We start from the raw sequence: 9587 nt of genomic DNA, 5'->3' as shown, positions 1-9587 counted from the left end.
ATTAAAACTGACCCCATAAAACAGTGACAAGCAAAATCTGCAACAAGACTTTCTTCCTGATATCTTAGTAGCTTCTAAGCTGAAGTGAAGACAGCATGTTCTTTGTCTATCCCCTTACCTTCTTGAAAATTTTAGGTAAAATTATACTAATGCGTCCATCTGTTTTAATTTAATTAAATTCTATGTATTTATGCAGCTGAGGATTGCTCTGCATTTAAATTGATGTAATGATTGCATTGTTCAATTAAATGGAGTTGCTTGAAACGATCGTACTACATTACTTTTGGATATCCTTGTTGCTTATTTTGATATATATATCTCTATATATAAAACTGAAATGCGTTTTTACCGCTTGGTTCGCTTTCAATGCCACTACATCCCGTCCGATTCGCTCCAAAATTTACAGGGACATGTAGAATGAGGTGACGATGCGCGTGGGCTACCTTACAAATCCCTATCTTAAAAGGTGTGGTTGCTAGGGGCCATCTTCCTACCTCACCCTATTTCCTCCAGTACTCTGTCACTCCTCTTCATTTGACAATGCAACTACCGTTATTTAATGTAAAGTCTTCCTCAAATCACTCTGTAGCTATTTACTCTCTTCCAAGAACATTTTCACTCACTCTATCTCTTACCTTCCTATACATTTTACTCATGTATCTCTCAGCGTTCATGGACAGTAACAAATATTACTCGCCATCCCCATCGCCATCGCATTCTATTGTCTATCTGTCAACACACACACACACACACACACATATATACATATATCTAATATTATATTTTTATTTTTATGTTTTTGCTTTTGGTTTTTTACTGTTTCATTTCCCTATTAGTGGTTTTATCTCTAATTTAATTTCTACAGCGTGCACACACACACACACACACACACACCTATATGTAGCACCAGTACACCCGAATGAAATCGGGTTCTCTTCATCAAATGTGTGAAAAGGGGTCTACAATATCATCGCCACAACTTATGTATGTCTTCCTCACTCACTCACTCTTTTTCCTAATGATAATTATCATCGCCACCACAACACCACCAACACACAATCTGGACAATCTTTCTCTTATAACAAATCATGTTTACATTGCAACGACGTCTGCCACCTCCGCCGTCTCTATTTATTCTGCAAATGACCAGAACTCGGGAAACTTAGTTTAGTGTTCTATGGTCTATGACCAGAACTCGGGAAACTTGGTCGAGTGTTCTATGGTCTATGACCAGAACTCGGGAAACTGCTTGACTGTTCTATGGTCTATGACCAGAAATCGGGAAACTTGGTTGAGTGTTCTACGGTCTAGACAGAACTTGGGAAACTTGTTGTGTCCTCATCTTATAAAATGTGGCCCCAGTAGACCCAAATTAAATCGGGTTATATTAACCAAAAGGTGAAAAGGGGTATAAATGGGGCTGGAAGGGGATTAAAATTTAAAGGAGCGGGTTGTTTAGCAATTCTCTGTACATCAAGCTAAAAATTTGCTCCAGCCTTTTAATCGTCAATGTGTTGCCGTCATGATGAAGAAGTTCAATGCTGGCCATCGTGAGTCTACTGTCGTGAGAAAGAATCAAGTCAAAACTGGTTTTTAGGGATTTTCTTTTACATCAAGTTCAAACTTTTACGCCAGCCGTTGAACTGTCAATACGTTGCTGTCCGTCGTTAAGAAATGCCAGCCATGGTGACTCTACTATCCTCAAATTCTATCCCTTCAAACTTTGTTTCCAATATTTTATTATTTTTATTCAGCTCGCAAGTTCGTCTGTCCTTTTAAATGTTAGTGTTTTTTGCTGTCTGTCTTGAAGCAGACCTTTCCTTTGTAACTGCCTGATATTTATGATTGATCTTTCTAAATATTTTATTTCTCAACTTACTCAAGATCTTTTGGTTGTTTATAAATGGGAGAGAGATACATAAAGATAGAGAGTAAGAGAAAGCGATGGAGAGTCCGAGAGAAAGAAGAGTAAGAGAGTGGGAAAGTGAGAGAGAAAGAGAGAAAGGAGAACAAAGAGGGAGAATCATCATCATCATCACATCATCCGTTTAACGTCCGTTTTCCGTGTAGCACGGGTTGGACAGTTTGACAGGGGTCTGGGAAGCCAGGAGGCTGCACCAGGCTCCAGTCTGATCTGGCAGTGTTTTCGACAGGTGGATGCCCTTCCTAACGCCAACCACTCTGTGAGCGTAGTGGGTGCTTTTTTCGTGCCGCCTGCACAGGTGCCAGGGGGGCTGGCAGCGGCCACGATCGGTTGGTGCTTTTTACGTGCCACCAGCACAGAAGCCAGTCAAGGCGGCGCTGCAATCTCTCACACACACAGACACACATACACAGACGCGCGCACACATGTTTACGTACATACATTATACCTAATATGTATATATATATATATATAAATGTAAACGATTAGAAAATTACCTGTATGTATGTATTCAATAATACTACATATATATACATACATATAAACATGTATATAAACGTATATATCTACTATGTATACATATATATATATACACACATAAACACATATATCATATATATATCATATATATATATATACACACATATATATACATATATACACATCATTTACACCGACACTTACACACACACACAAAACCCACATACACACACACACACATATATACATCAGACATTTACCCCAGACAATGACCAAAAAGGTCAGTAGGGTGATCACTTGTTGATCAATATGGCTGATCAGAACACTTCAAAGTAACAACCCCATTTACCGCATCGTTGCGTCAGGTAAACAAACACTTAGCCTCTGTACACACCATTATTAATGTATGCAAGTGTGTAGAACGTGTATAGGCACTCACACACATACATACGTTTTCGAATTTGAATGTGTGTGTGTATGTATATATATATACATATACATACAAGTATATATACAGATATACGTGTCTACACATATATACATCTATATAAACTCTATGTCTTAGGAACTCTATATCTATCTATCTATCTATCTATCTATCTATCTATCTATCTATCTATCTATCTATCTATCTATCTATCTATCTATCTATCTATCTATCTCTCCCTCTCTCTCTCTATCTATCTATCTATCTATCTATCCATCTATCTATCTATCTATCTATCTATCTATCTATCTATCTATCTATCTGTGTACCCATCTATGTACCTAAATGTATGTATGTATGTATGTATGTATGTATGATATATATATTATACATGTATAGGCACGTATAAATTTATATCTATATACTTACATTCAGACACACAAAAACACACATATATATATATATATTACACACACACACACACACACAAATATATACACATATATACACATATATATAAATATACATACATAAACATATATATACGTATGCATACAGATGTACACACATATATACATATCTATATACACATTTTATATGTACGTACATACACATACATATATCTACACACACATTTATATATGTATATATGTATATGCGTATGTGTGTATATATATATATATATATATAATATACATATGTACATCTATACCTATATATGTATATGTATCTGTATACATTTACGTATATATATATACATATACACATGCATATATACATATACATGCTTATATATATACGTATATATATATATATATATATACATACATACATACATACATACATACATACATACATACATACATACATACATACATACATACATACATACATACATATATATATAGTTATGAAAACACATATTTAAGTATGTATATATTTAAGTATGTATATATTTAAGTATGTATATATTTTTACATTTAGTATAGGTTTTATTTATTGGAAACATACAAAGGTGAGTTATGTTGTATTTATTTATAATACTATGTTGAAAATTAGTCTTCATCTTAGCATTTTGTATTTACACATTGGAATTGTAATTTTTGTCCTTCTGTAGTATTACTCGATACTTACCATAATGGTGGAACTACATCTGCGCCATTATGCATCATGTTACTTTACCATCCATCATCATACTCTTTTACTCTTTTACTTGTTTCAGTCATTTGAATGCGGCCATGCTGGAGCACCGCCTTTAGTCGAGCAAATCGACCCCGGGACTTATTCTTTTGTAAGCCCAGTACTTATTCTATCGGTTCTCTTTTGCCGAACCGCTAAGTGACAGGGACGTAAACACACAAGCATCGGTTGTCAAGCAATGCTAGGGGGACAAACACAGACACACAAACACACACACACATATATATACATATATATACATATATACGACAGGCTTCTTTCAGTTTCCGTCTACCAAATCCACTCACAAGGCATTGGTCGGCCCGGGGCTATAGCAGAAGACACTTGCCCAAGATGCCACGCAGTGGGACTGAACCCGGAACCATGTGGTTGGTTAGCAAGCTACTTACCACACAGCCACTCCTGCGCCTCATCATCAAGATTCCTTCATTGATGCAGCCAGGTTTTTTGGGTGCCTTTCTAGACGCTCTCATAGTCATCATTGCCACTGGTCTGTTCTAGGTCCTTATCGCAGGGTCGCTGTATTGTGATCTATCCAGTTCTTGATGTCTCGCTGAATAAGCATCAGGATTGTTGCCATAGTAACGAAGCTAAAGCATGCTGAGTAAATCCGCTTGGCACAGATTGACCTTGAACTCCGCTGTGCATGCGCACTAAGCTTTAACGTTCTAGCTCACTTCCGCCGTTTACAGCAGTGCTTGGAAGGAAGGTGTGTAGCGTGTGATCGTCGCATTGACCATGACAGAGAAAGTTGAGTAGAGAATCTGCATCAAATTTTGCCAAAAGCTTGGCGATACCTGCTCAAAGGCCTACGCAAAGTTTCAGGAATTGTGTGGAGTGTATGAGCAGCACACAAGTGTACGAGTGGTTCAGACATTTTCAAGATTGCCAAAAACTGTCGATAGTGACGAACGTTCTGGGAGACCCGCAACGAGCAGAACTGGGAAAAATATCGCAGATATGTGTGCAGCTGTGAAGGAAAATTGTCGAATCACAATCCGTGAGTTGTCAGAAGATGTGCAAATTATTTACAGTTCAGTTCAGTCCATTATCACCGAAGATTTGGTTATGAGACACGTGTCTGCCAAGTTTGTGCTAAAACTGCTTTCAGCTGACCAAAAGGACATTCGGATTTCAGTTGCATAAGATGTCCTTGATTGTGTCGAGAATGATGAAAACTTTTTGAAAACGTCCATAACGGGTGATGAATCGTGGGTCTATGGGGATACCCCCGAAACAAAGGTTCAATCTCCGCAGTGCAATGAGTCGAAGACACTGTTGACTGTTTCCGTCCAATAAATAATAATAAACGTCAATCTCCGCTAGCTTTAAACATTATTATGATTTCTGAAGGATTAATTTTCAGTTTGGACATGTAGACTCAGGAAATAAATATAGGGACTTTAATTTAATTTAACCAGCAACATTTCATTACAGAAAAAGCGTCAGACGATTTTTAGAAGTTTTAAGCCCTGTTTGTTTTTATCCTCGAGAAATAACAAGTTTTTACAGGCATGCGCTTCCAGAGTCATGAAATTTCATCGACATCGTATACTTGTTCTGTTGCGTAACTCTCTCCGGCAAACATTTTTTTCCCACTGCATAGTAGCTGTCTCTAAATCAGCACTGACCGCTTCTCCAGATATTTTTTATGTTGTGCAAATTTATGTGTTATGCGCAAACTTTTCAAACCAGCCTTTACTAGCAGAAAAAACATTTTCATTAGAAGTTTTAATTTTCGGTTTCACTATACAAACTTTCGTTTTCTTTTTTAAACAAGGTTGTTGTTGACATCCTTTTTGTCTCGGGAGACAATGGAGTTGCGCATAAAATATTCTAGTCCGGCTTTTACATTTCATGTCCTAATACATCTCCTGCTGTGGCTGTGTAGTCCTAATCTGGACAAACACTCCCTCTGGCAGTTGCCGCAAATGTAGCGAAGACTTTGCCTGGCTGGTAGTTATAAATTAGTTTCTTGTTGACGTATTTTCTTGTCTTTCCATTTCTCCCCTCTCTCTCTCTGTCACTCCTTTGTATTCCCTCTTTTACGGTACGTCGTCAATCTCCACGGTTGCTGGCAACTGCTTCCCAGTTGCTAATATTGATGTTGCAGGCCTTCATGTCCCTTTTACAAACATCCTTGTATCGCAAGAGCGGTCTTTCCACAGATCTAGTGCCCCTAGCAAGCTCTCAGTATTACTATTTTTTTTATTGCCCACAAGGGGCTAAACATAGAGGGGACAAACTAGGACAGACAGACGGATTAAGTCGATTATATCGACCCCAGTGCGTAACTGGTACTTAATTTATCGAGCCCTAAAGGATGAAAGGCAAAGTTGACCTCGACGGAATTTGAACCCAGAACGTAACAGCAGACGAAATACGGCTACGCATTTCGCCCGGCGTGCTAACGTTTCTGCCAGCTCGCCACCTTATCTCCGTATTACGCTGATTCTGATCCTCGGTGCATGCACTCAGTATTTTCATCTTAAGCATCATGCTAAATTTGTGAAAAAAAAATAAGGTCTGAGTAATAAGGAGAGTAGCTTCTTGAGTTACTTAATTGTCTTTTTGTTGTAACGCATTGATCTCATGTACACGTTGTAAGCTTGAATATTTGGCAATGTGGATATTTTTCTCCGCATAAGTTTTTCTGAAATAAGAAGTTTAATATCGAGTGTAATCCATTTACGGTTCCCTTTCGCACTACCACCTTCAGTCCCACTTGACTGCTCTGCAGACATCTTGAATTGTAGGTAAATCTGACAGCAGTGGTGGTCAGCACTTGTCCACAACAAATATGTAGTAAAAGAAACATAGCAGAAAAAGTATTTCGTGAGAGTAAAACGAAAAAGAAGAAAAACTTATAAAATCATATATATATATATATATATAGGCACAGGAGTGGTTGTGTGGTAAGTAGCTTGCTTACCAACCACATGGTTTCGGGTTCAGACCCACTGCGTGGCACCTTGGGCAAGTGTCTTCTACTATTGCCTCGGGCCGACCAAAGCCTTGTGAGTGGATTTGGTAGACGGAAACTGAAAAGGAGCCCGTCGTATATATGTATATATATATATGTATGTGTTTGTGTGTCTGTGTTTGTCCTCCCCCAACATCACTTGCCAACCGATACTGGTGTGTCTACGTCCCCGTAACTTAGCGGTTCGGCAAAAGAGACCGATAGAATAAGTACTAGGCTTACAAAGAATAAGTCCTGGGGTCGATTTGCTCGACTAAAGGTGCTCCAGCATTGCCACAGTCAAATGACTGAAACAAGTAAAAGAGAGTAAAAGAGAGTAATATATATATATAAGAATGGAAATATGATAAACGAGCGAAGGAATAAGGTGAGAGAATGTACTTACAATTATAGTTAGTTGTAGGTTTATCAGGTTCATCGGCACATCTGATTTAAACCATAAAAACTGTACAGTCTAATCTCTCACGCACATACATGCACATACATCCGCGCATACACCTTGCGTTGTGCTGATATACAATATATGTAGATACATACATTGATATCATACTAATACTATTATAGTTGTCAACATTTAGTTATTCAAAAGTTGTTAGATTGATAGTGGTAATAATGTTCGTTTTGCTGGTTTTGGTGTTGGTGATAGTGATCATGGCGGTGGTGACGATAGTCATAGTGTTATTGTAAATGTATCATCGTTACTGTATGATATTAAGTCAATTTTTATTGATGAATGATCAAAAATATTTATTCAACTTTTAAAATACATCTGGGTATTATCTCGTGTCATTGTGTTTTTATTTTAGACAGAATTGCTTATCTTGTTCATAGTAATGCTACTGTGGTGGTTGGCCATTAAAGAGTTAGTGTGTTGGTAATGGGCTGTGCTTTCATTGGTTTTAATGTTGGTATTGATGAAAGAGGTGGTGGTGAAGGCTGATTTATACATAAATTTATACGTACGTACACACGCAGAAAGATAGTCAGAGTGACAGAGAGAAAGTAGATAGGTAGACGAAGAGGTAGATATGTAAGTCGGTGGATAGTAGAGAAAGAGGTCGGTCGAGAGATAGATAGAGAGGTAGGTAGATAGATAGAGAAGTAGACAGACAGACGGACAGACTGACAGGCAGACTGACAGACAGACAGACAGTCAGACAGACAGACAGATAGATAGATAGATAGAGAGATAGATAGACAGATAGATAAACAGACAGAAAGACAGACAGATAGATAGATAGATAGATAGACAGACAGAAAGACAGATAGATAGATAGCTAGATAGATAGACAGATAGATAGATAGACAGATAGATAGACAGACAGATAGGTAGGTAGGTAGGTAGATAGATAGATAGATAAACAGACAGACAGGCAGACGGACGGATAGATAGATAAGTTTCTTTATTGGCCACACAGGGCTGCACACAGATGGGACAAGTTACAAAGATAAACAGACAGATAGATAACGGTACTAAATAGGGACAAGGAAATTTATACAACCAGTCAAATATTCGTCAGGAAGAATTCCACCTGACATTCCGTAAAAGTTTATGGTGGCGCATACAGAAACATTTAAATAAACACACACACACACACACTCACTCACACTGTCACACTCACACACACACGCGTACATGCATATATGGTTTTGAAATTGTTAGCTATACCTTGATGGTAGTTAAAATACAGAAAAGTGGCGTTTTGGCTAAGAAGAATGAATAATTTTTAAGTGTTAAAATTCATTGGAGTTTGCCAAAGGGTGAAACTAAAGAACGTATCCCGAAATTACCAGTCAAACTTTACAATTTCCGTGAGCGTGAAGCCCCGTAACATGAAGTTTTCGTGACGTAGTTGTCGTAACCTGTAATAATTACGCTTCTTATAAATCTATAGGGTCAGAAACGAGGAGACATTGTTTTGTATCGGCTTCGGTTTTTTTAGTGACTTGGAAGGATGAAAAACAAAACCGACCTTGTTGGGAATTGAACTCAGAACCTAAAGAAGTGTTTGACATTTTGTTCATCTGATTACTGATTTCACCCATCCACTCTTTATTTATTCTAATTTATTTTTATTTATGCGCCCTTTTCAAACCTAACCAGGCTCATGGGCCCGGTTTCCCGGTTTCTATGGCGTATGTGTTCCCCACAGCTGGACGGGACGCCAGTCCATCGCAGCGTTACTCAAGAAACAGGAAGAAAGAGTGAGAGAAAGTTGGGGCGAAAGAGTACAACAGGAGTTTCCACCACCACCCCCTGCCGGAGCCTCGTGGAGCTTTAGGTGTTTTCGCTCAATAAACACTCACAAAGCCAGGTCTGGGAATCAAAACCGCGATCCTCCGACCGCGAGTCCGCTGCCCTAAACACTGGGCCATTGCGCCTTCACAATTATTCTAATATTGGTGTCAAATTTTGGCACAAGGTGGGAAGGAGCAATTTTGGAGGGAGGGACTAAGTCGATCAGATCGACCCCAGTACTCAACTGGTACTTATTTTATCGACCTCTCGAAAAGGACGAAAGGCAAAGCTGATCTCGTTGGTATTTCAACTCAGAACGCAAAGACAGATGAAA

The 9587-nt window shown here is 38.4% G+C and overlaps 1 long non-coding RNA gene across 1 annotated transcript in view; it reads right to left on the bottom strand.

Moving 5' to 3' along the window:
- Positions 1-8606: 8606 nt before the first annotated feature.
- The window catches only part of LOC118767591, a 19421-nt gene continuing 18440 nt past the window's right edge, over positions 8607-9587 (bottom strand). Inside the window, exon 3 of the long non-coding RNA XR_005003512.1 lies at positions 8607-8617. This is a non-coding gene — a long non-coding RNA (uncharacterized LOC118767591). The remainder of the gene's footprint in view (positions 8618-9587) is intronic.

Source organism: Octopus sinensis, linkage group LG23 (assembly GCF_006345805.1).
Source record: "Octopus sinensis linkage group LG23, ASM634580v1, whole genome shotgun sequence".
Taxonomy (NCBI): Eukaryota; Metazoa; Mollusca; class Cephalopoda; order Octopoda; family Octopodidae; genus Octopus; species Octopus sinensis.
The sequence above is the reverse complement of the archived record's forward strand: the minus strand, read 5'-3'. Positions and strand labels throughout refer to the sequence as shown.